This window comes from Notamacropus eugenii, chromosome 5 (genome assembly GCF_028372415.1).
Source record: "Notamacropus eugenii isolate mMacEug1 chromosome 5, mMacEug1.pri_v2, whole genome shotgun sequence".
Taxonomy (NCBI): domain Eukaryota; kingdom Metazoa; phylum Chordata; class Mammalia; order Diprotodontia; family Macropodidae; genus Notamacropus; species Notamacropus eugenii.
Genome location: NC_092876.1, coordinates 23,953,115 through 23,970,073, shown reverse-complemented (window position 1 = coordinate 23,970,073; position 16,959 = coordinate 23,953,115). Strand labels below are relative to the sequence as shown.

The following is a 16,959-nucleotide window of genomic DNA, read 5'->3' as shown; positions in this document are numbered from 1 at the left end:
TACGTTCATATACCACAACTTGTTCAGCCATTTCCCAATTGATAGACATCCCCTTGATTTCCAATTTTTGGCCACCATAAAGAGAGCTGTTATGAATATTTTTGTGCATGTGGAACCCTTTCTCATTTCTATGATCTTTTGGGATAGAGTCCCAGGTGCAATACAGCTGGGTCAAAGTGCATACACATTTTTGTAGGCCTTTGGGCACAGTTCCAAATCACTCTTCAGAATGGTTGGATCAGCTCACAGCTCCACCAACAATGAACTAGTGTTCCAACTCTCCCACATCTTCTCCAACATTTATCATCTTCCTGTATTGTCATGTTGGCCAATCTGATGGGTGTGATGTGGTACCTTGGAGTTGTTTTGATTTGCATCTTGGTGATCAATAGTGATTTAGAGCATTTTTTCATATGATTATAGATAGCTTTAATTTCTTCCTCTGAAAATTCTATGTTCATATCCTTGGACCATTTATCAATTGGGGAATGACTTGTATTCTTGTACTTTTGACTCAGTTCTCTACATATTTTAGAAATGAGATTTTTATCACAGACACTAGTTGCAAAAATTCTTTCATAGTTTTCTGTTTCCCTCCCAATCTTGGTTGCATTGGGTTTGTGCAAAAACTTTTCAATTTAATGTAAGCAAAATTATACATTTTGTACTTCATAAAGTTCTCTATCTCTTGTTGGTTCACACATTTCTCCTTTCTCCATAAATCTGACAAATACACTACTACTTGCTCCCCTAATTTGTTCACAGTATCCATCTTTATACCTAGATCATGTTTCAATTTGGACTTTACTCTTGTGTACCATGTCAGGAATTGGTCTATGCCTAGTTTCTGCCACACTGTTATCTAGTTTTCCCCGCAATTTGTGTCAAACAGTGAGTTTGTGCCCCAGAATCGGGGGTACTTGAGTTTATTAAACAGTAGATTACTATGTTCATTAACTACTGCGTCTTGAGTACCTAACATATTCCACTGGTCTACCCCTCTGTTTCTTAGCCAGTACAAAGTGGCTTTGATGATTGCTGCTTTATAATCCAATTTGAGATCTGGTAGGGCTAGATCACTTTCCGTAGCATTTCTTTTCACTAGTTCCCTTCCAGATGAATTTTGATATTATTTTTTCTAGCTCTAGAAATTAATTATCTGATACTTTAATTGGTATGGCACTGCACAAGTAAATTAATTTAGCTAGAATTGTCATTTTTATTATATTAGTTTGGCTTACCCACGCGGAGTTGATGCTTTTCTACTTACCTAGACCTGACTTTATTAGTGCAAACAGTGTTTTATAACTGTGTTCATATAGTCCCTGGGTTCGTTTTGGCAGGTAGACTCCTGGATATTTTATAGTGTCTACCATGGTTTTAAGCAGGATTTCCCTTTCTATCTCTTGCTGTTGGGCTTTGTTAGTAATATATAGAAATGCAGATGATTTATGCAGGTTTATTTTGTAACCTGCAACATTGCCAAAGTTGTTTATTATTTCAAATAGGATTTTACTTGATTCTCTGGAGTTCTCTAAGTATATCATCATATCATATGCAAAGAGTTCTGACATAATTTCTTCTTTGCCCATTCTAATTCCTTGAATTTCTTTTTCTCCTCTTATTGCTACCGCTAGAATTTCGATTACCATATTGAATAACAGTGTTGATAATGGACATCCTTCTTTCACCCCTGATTTTATTGGAAATGCATCTAGCTTGTCCCCATTGCATATAATGTTTGTTGATAGTTTTAGGTAGATAATGCTTATTATTTTATCTAAAGTTCTATTTATTCCTATGCTTTCCAATGTTTTCAATAGGGATGAGTGTTGTATTTCATGAAAAACTTTTTCTGCATCTATTGAGATAATCATGTGGTTTCTGTTAGTTTTGTTGTTGATAAGACCAATAATGCTAATAATTTTTCTAATATTGAACCAGCCCTGCATTGCTGGTATAAATTCTTTCTGATCACAATGTATTATTCTTGTGATAAGTTGCTATATTCTTTTTGCTGATATGTTATTTAAAATTTTTGCAGCTATATTCATTAGAGAAATTGTTGTATAATTTTCTTTCTCTGTTTTGACTCTTCCTAGTTTAGGTATCAGAACCATATTTATATCATAAAAAGAATATGGTAGTGCCCCTACTTCAGCAATTTCCCCAAATAACCTATACAGTACTGGAATGAACTGTTCTTTCAATATTTGATAGAATTCACTTGTAAATCCATCTAGCCCTGCAGATTTTTTCTTAGGGAGCTCATTGATGGCTTGTTCAATTTCCTTTTCTGAGATGGGGTAATTTAAGTACCCAGATTATTCTTCTGTTAATCTGAGCAGTTTATATTTTTGAAAATAATCATCCATCTCATTCAGATTGTTGAATTCATGGGCATACAGTTGATCAAAGTAATTTCTAATTATTGTTTTAATTTCCTCCTCATTTGAGCTTAGTTCACCCTTTTCATTTTTGATGTTGGTAATTTGGTTTTCTTCTTTTTTTTAATCAAATTGATCAAATTTTTATCATTTTTTTTTGGTTTTTCATAAAACCAACTCAGTTTTATTTTTTAGTTCAATAGTTTTCTTAATTTCAATTTTATTAATCTCTCCTTTGGTTTTCAGTATTTCTAATTTGGTATTTACTTGAGGATTTTCAATTTGTTCTTTTTCTAGCTTTTTCAACTGAATGCCCAATTCATTGACTCCCTCTTTCTCTATTTTATTCATGTAGCCATTCTCTTAAGAACTGCTTTTGCAGTATCCCATAAGATTTGGTAGGTTGTCTCATTATTGTCATTCTCTTGAATGAAATTATTAATTGCTTCTATGATTTGTTGTTTAACCCACTCCTTCTTTAAGATTAGATTGTCTAGTTCTCAATAGTTTTTGGTTTATATTTCCATGACCTTTGATTACATATAAGATTTATTGCATTATGATCTGAGAAAGATGCGTTGATTCTCTCTGGCTTTTTGTACTGGATTGTGATATTTTTATGGCCTAGTACATGGCCAATTTTGTATATGTGCCATGTAATGCTGAGAAAATATTATATTCCTTTCTATCCTCATTCAATTTTCTCCAGAGACCTATTATATCTCTTGTCCTGAGTTCTATTGACCTCCTAAACTTCTTTCTTGTTTGTTTTGAGGTTAGATTAATCAAGTTCAGAGAGGGGGAAGTTGAAGTCCCCCACTAATATAGTTGTGCTATCTATTTCTTCTTGTTACTCCCTTAACTTCTCCTCTAAGAATCTAGAAGCTATGCCACTTGGAGCATCTATGTTTAGTAATGAAATTGCTTCATTATCTATGGGGACTTTTAGCAGGATAAGGTTTCCTTCCTTATCTCTTTAGATTAGATCTATTTCTGCTTTTGCTTTGTCTGAGATTAGGAATGCCACCTCTACTTTTTTTACATCAGCTGAAGCACAAAATATTCTGCTTCAGACTTTTACCTTTATCCTGTGTCTATTTCCTTTTCCATCTGTCTAATTGTTCATTTTAAGGAGTTATTTTCTCCATTAGGTTTTATACTTTCTTTTCCAGTTGTCCAATTGTCCTTTTATATTTTTCTGTCATTTTCTTTTTTCACGTTTTTAAAGTAATTGGTCAGTTTTTCTTCAATTTGTCTCATTTGCGTTTTAAAATCCTTCCTGAGTTCTTCCAAGAAGGCTCTTTGTGCTTCAGACCAGTTCATATTCCCTCCAGAAATTTCAGATGCAACTACAGTCCCAATGTTGACCTCTTAGGTAGTTGTGTTTTGGTCCTTGTCCCCATGGAAAGATTCTATGACCTTTTTCTTTCTGCTTTGCTTCTTTCTAATGATAACAACCTTTTTCCTTGTTAAAGTAGATCTCTGCATCTGTGTGCACCTGGAGCTCTGTGCCATAGTTCTCGTGCCTAAAACTTGAGGCTTTGTGTATTGTGGCCTCTGGTTCTTTCATCTAGAAACTAAAATTCTGTAGCTTCCCTGGTGCTGAGCTGGCTGGTGTTGGAAACTGAAGGCCAGGTGAGGTCTTTTCAGGTTTACCTGCAGTTACCCTGGAGCTAGCTTGCTAAGTGTGGGGGAGGGGTGGTCAGGACACTGGAGGTCTCCTCTACTTAGCTAGAGCATACGCAAGTCCAACAGTTGGTGATCCCTTCTGTGTTAATGTCTTTCAGATTCCCCTGGCATGCTGAGGCAAGTCTGGGGTCTTGGTGTTGGCAGTTGCTGATTTCATCCCCTTCAGGCTCAGGATATTCTCTTGTTTTGTTGAGGTTGGGCTGTCTGAGATAGCTTTGATTCTCCACTGGTCCCCTTCAGGCACAGCAAGAGAAACCCTCCTTAGTGATTTCTCTAGCCTCATGCACTAAGATACTGTTTATCCTTTCTGCTGTTCCCACTGTTCCAGGGTTTGTCCTGAGGAGATATTCTCTGGGCCAGTCAAGGTCAACAAGGGGAGGGATACAGCAATTACTGATCACTTTGTCATCTTGGCTCCCAGAGCCAGAAATGAAGATAGAAAGTCTTTAAGTCACAAGACCTGATACCCAGTCAGGTCATACTTGTGAGGTGCTGGGCAAGACACTAACCCTATCTTTACTCAACTGCTTTCCCTATAGAGGAAATCCTAAGGAGGAAGGAAAGAAGGAAGGAAGGAAGGAAGGAAGGAAGGAAGGAAGGAAGGAAGGAAGGAAGGAAGGAAGGAAGAGGAAGGAAGGAAGGAAGGAAGGAAGGAAGGAAGGAAGGAAGGAAGGAAGGAAGGAAGGAAGGAAGGAAGGAAGGAAGGAAAGATCATCTAGATGATGCAGTGGATAGAATGCTGGGCCTGAAGTCAAGAAGACCAGAATTCAGATGAGCAAGTCATTGGGCGGTTGGTTGCTGTCCCTCATCTGCAAAGAGAATCAAAATAACATCATCAAGATAAAGTGAAATTTCAGTGTGTCAGACTGTGGCTAATCAGACCAGTAAGTCTCATTAGCAAGCAATGAACCTCTGTTGGACTCAGTTTCTGTACCTGTAAAATGGGAATAATGATACCATCTACCTTCCAGTGTTGTTGTTTGGATCAAATGAGATACCACCTGTAAGGGTTCTAACAAAGTTCCTGGAACACAGTAAGTTATTAATAAATGCTTATTTGCTTCTTCTCTTCCCATGTGCCCAGACTTGCCATGGTTGCTGGGTGTGGAGACCCCTTTCATCCCCAAACACAAAGTCACACAAAGGACACAAGCCAACACCATTGTGCAGAGTTCTCACTAATTACCACTTGCAGCCCTGGCCCAGCTCCAAATGATGAGCAAAGAACAAAGCTGAACTTAAATATCTGGATTTTACTAATTGTCTGTGGGCAGTCTGACTTAGTACATCCAGTTAACTGGGTTGTTGTGGGGAACCCTTGGGAAACCACAAAGCTCCTGCCTCCACAGGGGAGCCTTTGAGGACAGGGGATGTCAGAGCTGGGAGGGGTCTTAGTACACAGAGTAGAAAAGGAAGGGTCAGAAGGCCTTTAGAACACGGCCAAGAGAAAGGGAAAGCTGGGAGAACCCTCAGGACATGAGATATAGAATTGGCAGGAACCTTGAGCAGAAAACACAAATGGGGCCTAAGGCTGCTCTTGGGGGGCCAGCCTCCTTGGCTGACTATACATCATATGGCTTGGCTGGGCCCACACATGAGACTCCCCTCAGTCCCCTGAAGCCAGAGACTATGTCCACAGAGGCAGTCCATGAAAGGGCACCAAGCATTGCCCATCCCTCAGGTGTGTCTGTGCACAGAGAATGGCATGGGCCTGGGGACTGGAGCAGTGGACACTGTGGGGCTTGGGGAAGAGGAGGCCCTACTGTGGGCTCTGAGCGCCAGAGATACCACTCCTGTGCTCCCCACTGAGAGACCAGCTGAGAGGGAGCAATGGCTTCAGAGCTAGAGACATGGTGCCAGAGGACAGACCTGGTGCTTAGATGGGGGCACTGAGGAAGAGGATGAACAGAGGAGAAAGCCTGGGGTGGGTGAGGCAGCAGAGTGAGGGCTGGTGAGCATCTGGGAGGGGCAGATGGTGGGAATAATCCTATTGTGTTTGGGCTGGAGAACCTCTGTTGAGGTCATGTCCATGCTGATTACGTTGGTGGGGTCACAATTTCCCTGTCTTATTCTGTTTCTGATCTGAACACAAAAAAATTCCCCAAGGTGGAATCTGACTGAGTTATGTGGGATGAAAATCCTGGAACATGTTGCTTGGGTGGTTATGGACGTACAGAGAAGCACAGGACGATCAGGATAAACTGGTGCAGCATGGGAAAGGGGAATTCAGGGGAAAACTGAGGGCAAAGAGCATGGGAATCCAAATAAAGTCACATGCATTTATTAAATGCTTACTGTGTGCCAAGCATTGTGGTAGGTACTGAGGATAACGAGAATGCCAAAAACAGCCGAAATCCACCAAAAATGTTTATTCTCATGGGAAGGACACAAAGTCAATGACCAAGTATTTAGAAGAGAGAAGGAGAGTAGAAAAAAATAAATGGAAAATGAATCAGGAAGTGGCATTGGAGCTGAGGTTTGGTTCAAGTCAGAAAAAAGAAAGTGAGGAGTGAAAGCCTTCCAGGGATGGGGTTCAGTCACGCAAAGGCTTGCAGATGGGAGATGGAATGTCATACAAAAAGCAGGCCAAGGCTCATGTAGGTGGATCAGAGAGGTCTTATAGGAAAGAAAAGGAATAATAGTCATCACCATCATTTCTGCAGTGATTCACAGTCTACAAAACACTTATCATACTTCAATTACACAACAGGGTTGAGAAACAGGTGCTTTTTTAATTCCCATTTTACAGATGGAAAAATTGAGGCTCAGATGGAGAAAAGACAGGAAATACCTGAGGCAGGGTTTCAGCTCAGGTCTTCCTGATCCCATCTCAGCTTGCACAGGACAGGGACAGCAGTGTTTAATGGTCAGCACCAACTCTTGGCCAGGCACTGGTCACTGGTCCCCGTCAGCCACATAGACACGCTAACCCAGAAAACGTCCATGTCCCCAGTCTGTGCAGCAGATCTCTCCTCCCCCAGCATCTGAGTCCTGACTGTCCCTGCAGCTGGCCCAGGACAGGGACCCCACCCCCACTTATCTCAGGTAAGGAAGCCAGGAGCACAGTATGGGGAGAGGACAGGGGTTCCTCCTCTGAGGATGATTCTCTCCCTCACTCTCCACACAAGGATTTCCTGTTTCATCTTCCTCTTTGCCTTCAGCCTGACACAGATGCCCAGAGGGAGCCATCCTATTCAGGGAGTGAGAGGACCCCAGTGGAGCCTGGCTCTCTACTATCTCACAGATGCTGCTACTGCTGCTGCTGCCCTTGCTCTTGGAGGGTGAGTGGTACTGGGGCAGAGGGAGGCTGGTCTGAGGGAATGAGAAGAGTTGGAAATGCTTGCCTGGTGTCTCTCTGCCCTCAGGGTCCCTCTGCCAGAGACTGGAGGAGCCACCCTCAGTGACTGTGCAGGAGGGGATGTGTGCCCAAGTCCCCTGCACCTTCAACACTGATATACTCAGACTCTATTACAAGTCCATTTATGGCTTCTGGTTCAGAGAAGGTTCTGACATTTCATATCACAGGCTCGTGGCCACCAATGACCCAAATCGAAAGGTGGAACAACAAGCTTGGGGGAGATTCCTTCTTGTTGGGAATACTAGGATGAACAATTCCTCCATGAGAATCACAGATGCCTGATTCTCAGACAGGGGAAGATACTTCTTTGTTGTCTATGGATCTTATAAACACAGTTACCGAAATCAGCTGCTTTACGTGCATGTGACAGGTAGGAAGCTCCTCTCCTGGGAGTCTCTCACTGTATGAGGCATGGAGGTCTGAGGAATGGGCTGGCCTTGAGATCCTGAAGCTCGCTGTGGGGGGAGTGAGAGAACATGGAGTCCATGTGGGGAACTCACTCAAGGAAAGAGGCAGACCCAGGGAGGTGTGTGAAGAGTCTGTCTAAAGCTTCAGAGTTGCAAAAGGGAAGGAATGTGATGGGATCCCCTTTGGGAGCAACCAGGACCCTAGACAAGACTGACACGGGCCATCTTTGTTTTGGAAAGAACTAGAAAGCTTCTGCCAAAGGAAGGAGATTCAAATTCCATATTTCTGACTGACTCTCTTTGGGGAATTTTGTCCTGTAATTTTTCCCTTTCTCTCTGGGACTCATTTTCCCTTTATGTATAATGAACGACTTGCTCTTTATTCCCTTTATTACAATTTCCTCTTGATTAATAATCCATGAGTGACTTGAGTCCTGAGGATGACAAGGGATGCCCAGAAGACTGTAAAGGGAGTGGGGACTGAATGTGGTCCTATTATGATTGGGAATACAATAGGGACCTGGGGAATAGTGTAGGTACCAGTATTTGAAAGGACACTTCACACCTAATTCTCCTCTCCACTTCATGACTCTCTGCCTCTCTCCTCCCCAGACTTCATCCAGAGACCAGACATCTCTATTCCAGAGATGCTAGAGTTAGAGAACCCAGTGACTCTGAAATGTACATTTCCTTGGGCTTGTGGGGAAAACAGGCCATTGAAATTCTCCTGGATGGGGGCTGCCCTCTCCTCCAAGCCACAAATATCTGAGGCTTCCTCCGCCTCGATGATCTCCTTCATTCTTGGGCACCATCATCACGGCACCAACCTCACCTGTCATGTCACCTTTCCTGGAAGCAGTTTGAGTTCAGAGAGAACTGTTCAACTCCATGTGTCCTGTGATTGCTGGAGGCAGGACTCCTTCATCTTCCAGTGAGGAGCTGAGAGAAGGGGGTTTAAGAGCCTAGGGTGGTGGTCCCTGGCCTGGGGAAACTGAATACCTTTTTCCTGTGTGGGTTAGGGAAAGCTGGTTCTCAACAGAGCCACAGACTGGGATCTTCCATTTTTTCTCTCAGCATCAATGGTTTCATATTCCAGAGTCAGTCATGTAGAGTTAGCCTGAATGGTCTCTGAGAGCCTTTTACTCTGATATTCCTTGATTCTGGAATTCAATTTCTTCCCTCACTGATGGTAGGTAGGACAGAGAGCCCTATCCCCAGTAAGCCTGGTCCTTCTGTTGCAGATGCTGTGCAGAATGTGACCATCACCACGGCCCTGGACAACAGGACAACAGGTATCAGCAGAGCCCCTGGGGGAGGGCAGGGAGGGGATCCTGGAGCTTCAGCTTCTACCCTGAGGGTGGGTGTGGATGTCAGGGAGAGGAGGGAGACAGGAGAAATAGGAACTTACTCTGCAGGCCCATGTACTCTTTGGTCTGGACTACCTCTCCCCTTGGATTTACATCAGATCATGTTCACTCTTGACTTTAACGGTTAGAAACCGTTTTCATCCCAACGGTCCCATGAGATGGAAGTGGGAGAATTCTTATCCCCACTTTCCAGATGAGAAAACTAAGGCTCAGAGCTGTGAGCAGGGCCTGGCCTAGTTCACACAGGTCTCAGCACCAGAAAAGTGTGAACTCTAAATGTAGAGACTGAATGTAGTGACTTCTCCACTCCACCAAACTTTAAGAGGAACAAGGTCCTCCTTGGGGTCCAGCTCCCAGGACAGTGTTAGGTCCACTGGATCCATGAAGGTTTCCCTGTTGGGGTCCCTGATCTGGTTCTCTGCAGTCCAGGCCAAATGGGGAGGCTTTTCTCCCTGAGGCATTGATGTTGGTTTCAGGGAGGATCTGGGGGTTGGAGGGGCTTGTGTCGGAGGAGGCCATGGGAGATGGGTCAAGGAGGTGCTGTCAGTGGGCACAGGAGTCTGTCCATGCAGGCTGAGCCTTAACCATTCAGTCAGGGGCAGGTGCATTGTGGGCCTGGAGGTCCCAGCACTGCTGGATATGGGAAACTGGAACCTAGTAGTAATTACAGTGGGCTCCTAGGAAGGAAGCATCCCATGGAAATACAGGAGGAGAAAAGAAAAAGAATGAAAGAAGAATAAATATTCAAGGGAAGAAGGGAAGAAAAGAAAATAGAAAGGAAAAGGGAAGGAAAAGAGAAAAAGGAAAGCAAGATGTAAGAAAGATAAACAAAGAATAAAGGTGTCTGGCCTACCTGCCGTGGGCTGCAGGGTCCTTCTTACCTAACTCAGGTCTTTGGTGATCAGCCAGATAAACGTATGAGAGAAGAGACCTCCAGAGTCAAAGAGGGGTGTAGGCTTTATTCTGGATATCAGCTACATGTCAGCATGCGGGACAAGTTCTCCCCGTGGAAACCCCTTCTCCTTCCAGAGGACAGAGGAACCCAACCCCCTCTCAGTAGGCAGGGCTAATGCTCCCCGCGGGAGCTCCACGTGGGAGCCCCCTTCTCCCTCCCGAGGAGCAAGGAAAAGGAGCCCTCAGGGTTTCCTGTCCCCATTTAAGCTCTCCCAGCACATAGTTAGCTCGTGGACACCATGCATGCTCTCAGCCCCTTAGCCAATTAACAACAGATGTGCTCAGACCAAGGACCAATCTCAAGGGTGAGATGCTCTCCCCAGCAAGTTTCCACTGAGAAGAGGTGGAAAAACAAGACAGCTCTTGTTTCACTCCTCAATTCCCAGCTATTCCCTGGGGGGGCCTCTTGAGAGCTCTGTGGTTTAGAAGCCCTCACCTTTACCTGACCCGAGACCTTTCAAGTGAAAACCCAGCTTACACCTCAACATAAAGGAATGGAAAAAAGAAAGAAAAAAGAGAGAAGATGGAAGGAATGTAGAAAAGGAGGAAGGAAAGAAGGAAGAAGCAGGAAGGTGGGACCCAGGATGAGGATGCCCTGGCAGCAGGAGAGGCAGGGGAGGCCTTCAAGGTCTGGGGAGCAGCCAGGGAAGATGCAGAGCAGGGAGAAGAGGGCAGGAAGCCAGGCTGGGCTGGGCCTGGGGTTTCCCTTCCTGCCTGGGGTCCTGTCCTCTTCCACTCACCCCTTTCTCGTGGGATCTTGGGGAAGTCACACCTGTCTTCTAGCTCCCAGGTCTGTCCTAGGTGCAATGAAGGGGGTGTCTGAGGTCCCTCCAGGTTCTCACCCCTGGGCCATCCTGTCCTATTTCAGTTTTTGCCCCAGGAAACAGCTCAGCTCTTGTGGTGCAGGAGGGACGATCACTTCACATGCTCTGTGCTACCAACAGCAATCCCCCTGCTACACTGAGCTTGATCCTGGCGGACCAAACCCTGCTCTCTTCCCAGCTCTCAGAGGATGGAGTCCTGCACCTGGATCTGCCCCACCTGGGGCCAGCAGATGGATGCAATTACACCTGCCTGGCTCAGCATCCTCTGGGCTCCAAGCAGGCCTCCCTCAGGGTCTCTGTGCAGTGTGAGTGTGAGGGGACAGGGTACCATGGGGTGCATGGTTTCTGGAGGGGAGAGGAGAGTGTCCTCCACTGAGAGGGGAGAGGTCTCCTGTATTTTTCACAGATGCCCCAAGGATACTCATCCCTTCTTGCTCCTGGGTTAAAGAGGAATTGTTCTATACCTGTTCTGTCCAAGCAGAGCCAGCCCTGTCCTTGCACTGGTGGGTAGGGGGGAATCCTGTGGATGGCAGTAGCACTGACACTTTCCAGGTGAGATCAACCCAGTCTGGGCCCTGGACCAACAGCAGCTTGAGAGTGAAGGTGGACCCCGTCATAACCTGAGTCCCTACTGTGAGTTGAAGACCTCCCACAGGGAGGACAGTCTCAGTGTCTGGTTGCTGCCAGGTAGGAGGGCTGGGGCACCAGAAGGAAGGGAGAGGTGTGAGGGGCCTGATTCAGAGAGCAAGCAGAGGCCAGAAGAGAGAGCGTAGGGTGAGGGGTGTCAGGGGTTGCCCAGTGAGGCCAGGGACATGTCCTGGGAAGAGCCTAGCACAGGAGTCAATAGTCTGAGTCACAGACTGGAGTCTGAAACACACCAGCCTTCATCTCTACTTCCTTTACCAAAGGAGACAGCAGATCGTTCATTCCCATAAGGTTTGCTGACATCCCAAAATGCTTTGTTTTCAATGCTCCCATGATCTTCTAACCTCATCTAGGGGGATTTTGGATCTAAGTCTGAGTATGTGAAACAAACTCCAACATGAGAATTAACATCAGGCCCAGATGAACTTAGTCACTAAATGAATGGACAGATATTGGTGAAACTCTCTCCATAGGGTATCAAAGACTGTGGACTATGTAGGAAAGGAGATGGATGAATGTATTGATTCCTTTTCTTTGTTTGTTTTTTCAAGAGGAAGACAGCAGACCATAGAAAGCACAGGGTAGTGAACTTTACCTCAGTTATTGGGAAATCTGAGGATAGAATATTAAAGGGGTGGTTGGTGAAGAGTGAGAAAGGGATACTGTAATTACAAAGACTAGATAGGTTTCACCAAGACCAGACCTTGACTGACAAACCTGTGTTGGTTTGCTCTGATTCTAACCTGGCCCATGGGAGGAATGCCAGAGATACAACTTAGCTCAACTTTAGCTAAGTGTGGGATAGAGAATTCATGCCAGTCTTGTGGAGAAGAATAATTTTGGATTGATGCAGACCAGAATTGGTCATGGAAAGCAGGCCATCTCCCTGGCCTGGAGTTAATGGAGGTCGTGCCCTCCCATACTAACCATCCTCATAGGGACTTCTTGGGATCTTTGAACCATCTTAAAAAGTGAGGGGAGGGTCTAGGAGAGGCAGATGTTGGGGAGTAGCCCCCATAATATTTGGGCTGGAAAGCCCTTCTTGAGGTCATGCCCTTGCTGATTAGGGTAGTGGGGTCAGTTAGCCTGCTTTGTTCTGTTCCCAACCTGAGCACACAACAACCCCTAGAATCAGGCAGGGAGAGGTATTGAAGGGCATTATCAGAGACTGGAGCCCTGCACTGTGCCCATGGGGCCTGACTCTATCTCCCACCCTAGAGAAGGCCTGACAGTTTGGGACCTTGGGAATTCCAGGAGCATCCTGCTCTCCTGAGACAGAGTGAGGCTGGAGGGGAAGGATTGAGACCTGGGGGACAATGAGCCCCCTCCAACCGTGCCCTGCCCCTCTCTCTCCCACAGTCTTCTCTGCACAGAAAAACTCATGGCCCCTGGTGCTCACACTGCTCCAAGGAGCCCTCATGAGGGCTGGCTTTCTCCTCACCTATGGCCTCACCTGGCTCTATTACACCAGGTGAGTGTGTCTGCCCTCTGACCCACAAGCCCATGGCATCCCATGCCTCTCACTCCCTGCTGAACCCCTTCTCAGTCTTCTTCCTAGAAATGGTCCCTGGAGTCGTCCCTTACCTGCCCCCTGGCCTTATACCTCTGGATCCTCCAGCTGTGACCAACACTGGTTCTGTTCCTCCTACAGAAAGCCCCTAAGGGCAGCTCCAGAAGTAGCCCAGTCATCTCTGTGATGGCTCTTGGCCTTAAACCTGGCTAAGATCTGCCTCCTGTCTCTTCCACTCAATGGCCCCAGTTCTGCCCTCAGGGAACCTGCAAGTCTAGTCAGACCCTGCATCTACAGGACCAACCTCCAGGACTAGAGGACAGTTCTTAGGTCCCCCCTGGGTCTCCTCTTCCTCTGAACAGCCACAGGCCCATCTCCTCATTAACTAAAGCATGATCTCCAGCTCTTTCTCCAGCCTGGGTTTCCTCTGCTCAGTCATCCCCAGATGATCACTGTCCTTTCTGGATCCTGGTCCCCACAGGTGATCCTAGCTCTCCAGATGTGGTGGATCAGAACCAGGCGAGCTGTACCACTCCCTGCTTCCTCTCAGATCCAGGGCCTCCTCTCAAGCAGGCTAGGATTGAGTTAGCGATTGCAGCTGCCATGTTTCTCAGCTGAGTCTCCACTATCTGTCTCGAGAGTCATCCCCACGCCTGCTGACCTGCTAACCTGGCCCTTGTCCTATGGTTTGGGGTCAGAGATTTGGTCCCAAGCCAGGAAGGCATGGCTTCACAGGCAACTGTGGAACCCTCCTCCCATGGGACAACAGGCTAATAAAACATTTACCTTCTCTTAGTCTTGTTTTCTTTACGTATAAAATGGAAAGAGAAGTCCCCAAGGGCCTCACTCTGAGTTTCTGTGAAGCTTCACTGGGATAATGTCTCTTCAATGTTTCTCAGACTTTCCCAACTCATGGTCACAGTGAATGCCCAAGTCCTGATTTAAGTCTCTAACTCATCACTCAGTCTCTGGCTCTTCCTGCAGCCTCCAAGGAGGAAGGATGATTAGAACAAGGATCATCAGATCTAGACTACCCCTCCCCACGTCTGCTCACTCTAAGCAGGAGCAGTTCTTACTCTTTATTGTATGGGGCACACTCATCCGTTCTCTTCCTCAGTCTTGGTTAGGTCTTCTGTACATTTCTTTATTTTAAAATCTCTATTGTCATATACGTTGTCTTTTAGATAAACCCCATTTTCCTTCCTTGGTGTCTTCAAAATCTTATACTTAAATATCCTGCTTCCTTGCTGGGCTGACCTCTTCTGAGCTCTGCTAATGTATTACATGGGATTCAGTCTGTGTTTCCTCTGAATCCTTTGAGATCTCCCTGGCTGATATCTGCACTATGCCCAGATTGCCTTTCTTTCTCTATCACAAACTCTTGAGGAAAGTGATCACTTATCTCTGGGAATATCACCATTTCACCACAGAAAATATTTCCTTCTTTTTATCACCTCCATCACCTCCAGAACAGGATTGTTGCCTCCATCCTTGAAAGAGACCAGCATGGAGGCACATCAGTAATTTATTACATCTTTTGTTTACGTGTGTGTGTGTGTGTGTGTGTGTGTGTGTGTGTGTGCTCAAAAGAGCAAATGAAGTGAGAGGAGAAAGAGGCAGAGAAAGACAAAATGAAAGTTAAAGGGGAGAGAAAAAGAAGAAAATGAGAGAGAAGAAAAAGAGAAATAAGGGAAGAAAAATGAGAGAGGAAAGACAGAGAATGTCAGAGACAGAAAGAGACAGAGAAACAGGGGAAGAGAGAGAGAGAGAGAGAGAGAGAGAGAGAGAGAGAGAGAGAGAGACAAAGAGAGAGAGAGAGACCCAACAAATGTCTCTAACTGAAATTCCTCATCACTACCATATCATGCCAGTACATCAGTCTTGTGATCTAATTGACAAACAAATTGACATCTCTTTTGTCTTTTACGTCTCATACATCTTTTCTGTCTTTTATGTGTAGTATGCGAGAGAAATACTTTGGTTCCTTCTTTGGTCTTCCAAATACTCCCTTTGATTCTTTCGTGCAAAGAGGTCCCAGACTTCATCATTTGTGCACACACAATCAATTTATAATACTCCTCCATTCTTGATTATGCTTATTCAGTTACCTGAATTTTTAAAAAGGAGAAGAGGAAATACACACTTAAAAATCATAATCCTAAATGCGAATCTCCCTGATTCCTAAAAACGTAGAGTGATGGATAAAACACTCATCCGTTCTCTTCCTCAGTCTTGGTTAGGTCTTCTGTACATTTCTATATTTTAAAATCTCTATTGTCATATACGTTGTCTTTTAGATAAACCCCATTTTCCTTCCTTGGTGTCTTCAAAATCTTATTCCCATGTGAAATATATCAATGTGTATATATACACATATATGTATATACACATATATAGGTATAGGTATATGTATGTATGTATTCAAAATCAAGGGCTAGGAATATGAGTTTTGGTGCAGAGACACCCCTCCTGCATAATCTGTAATAATACTTTCAAATAGAAATAGAAAAGAGATAAGTGAATGAGCAGATACCCTGTTCTTTTCATCACATGTGGATGTTCATCTCTTGGTGTCGTTTAACTGGTTGAACACAATAAAATCATGTCAAGAGAAATAAGAAAGGAAATTACATTGTACTTCAGAACATAGTACAAAAGGTGGTAAACTTTAGACACAAATATGCATCAAAAAGCACAATACTTGAGTGACTAAAAATAAGTGTGTCACATGTCTTTGCAGCATGTCTACATGACCTGAGATGTCATCTTCACATGGATGCCTCCATCTTAGGTTTTCTGATCAGGCCGCAAATTTTCATATTAATGTGTGTGTATATATATATACGTACATATATATATATATATACGTATATATATATACATACATATATACGTATATATATATATATATGTGTGTATATATATATATATATGTGTGTGTGTATATATATATATATATATATATATATATATATATATATGTTGTGGAGAGGTTGGATTCAGCATCTTACACATTAATCACAGGAGGGCCAGAAACTAGGAGTGAATCACTCAATGCTAGAGTAAAGCACGTATTAAGAGACACTGCTCTAAACTCCCCACAACATATGGACAAGTGTTCAGTCAATCTGAAGGCATTCTAGGACATTCAGTCGTTGGATGAAGACAGATATTACACGCCAGGGAATCTTCATGGCATTGAGTGAAAGAATCAAATGCAAGGCTGTGCTGATGCACCAAGGGGGCAGCCCAGGACTGGAAGACTCTAAGCTGGGGAGGGCCTGGGGGAGGCCAACCTTGGTCCCTATAGCACAGGGTAGCAGGGGGACCTGAGGGAGAGCCCAGGGGGAGTGTTCCAGTCCTCCCCACCCACTCTCAACTGTCAGTCTGATCAGTAAGAGCTGGAAGAGCGTGCCCAGAAGAGCTTTCCACCAGGTTTTGCAGGAGCTTATCCTTCCCCTGCACTGAGTTAATACTAAGCTCCCTGAGGACAAGAAAATCTCCCTTGATTCTGAATCAGCAGCATCCTGCACTGTGTCTGGCACAGAGTAGTCATTGCAAAGTTTGTAACTGGAAGCTTGGAGAACGGGTCCTGACCTGCAGAGATGAGCTTGTTTTTGGTTCTTACAGAAATTCAATCCCAAGAAGATCAAAGATGGAACAGAAATGTCCCATAGCTACAAGAACATCCATAACAAAAATCATGTTGCCTCAAATACTGTCACCAGCACCAGAAAAGGGACAGTGGAGATCCAAAGGTGCCAGGAAGCTAACTGAATTATGTGGGATGAAAACTCTGAAAAATGGTGCTTAAGGGA

General features: G+C 44.6%; 1 pseudogene; it reads left to right on the top strand.

Moving 5' to 3' along the window:
• The first annotated feature begins 7,320 nt into the window (after positions 1-7,320).
• LOC140508538 (sialic acid-binding Ig-like lectin 14) lies at positions 7,321-13,137 on the top strand (annotated as a pseudogene).
• The last annotated feature ends 3,822 nt before the right edge of the window (positions 13,138-16,959 follow it).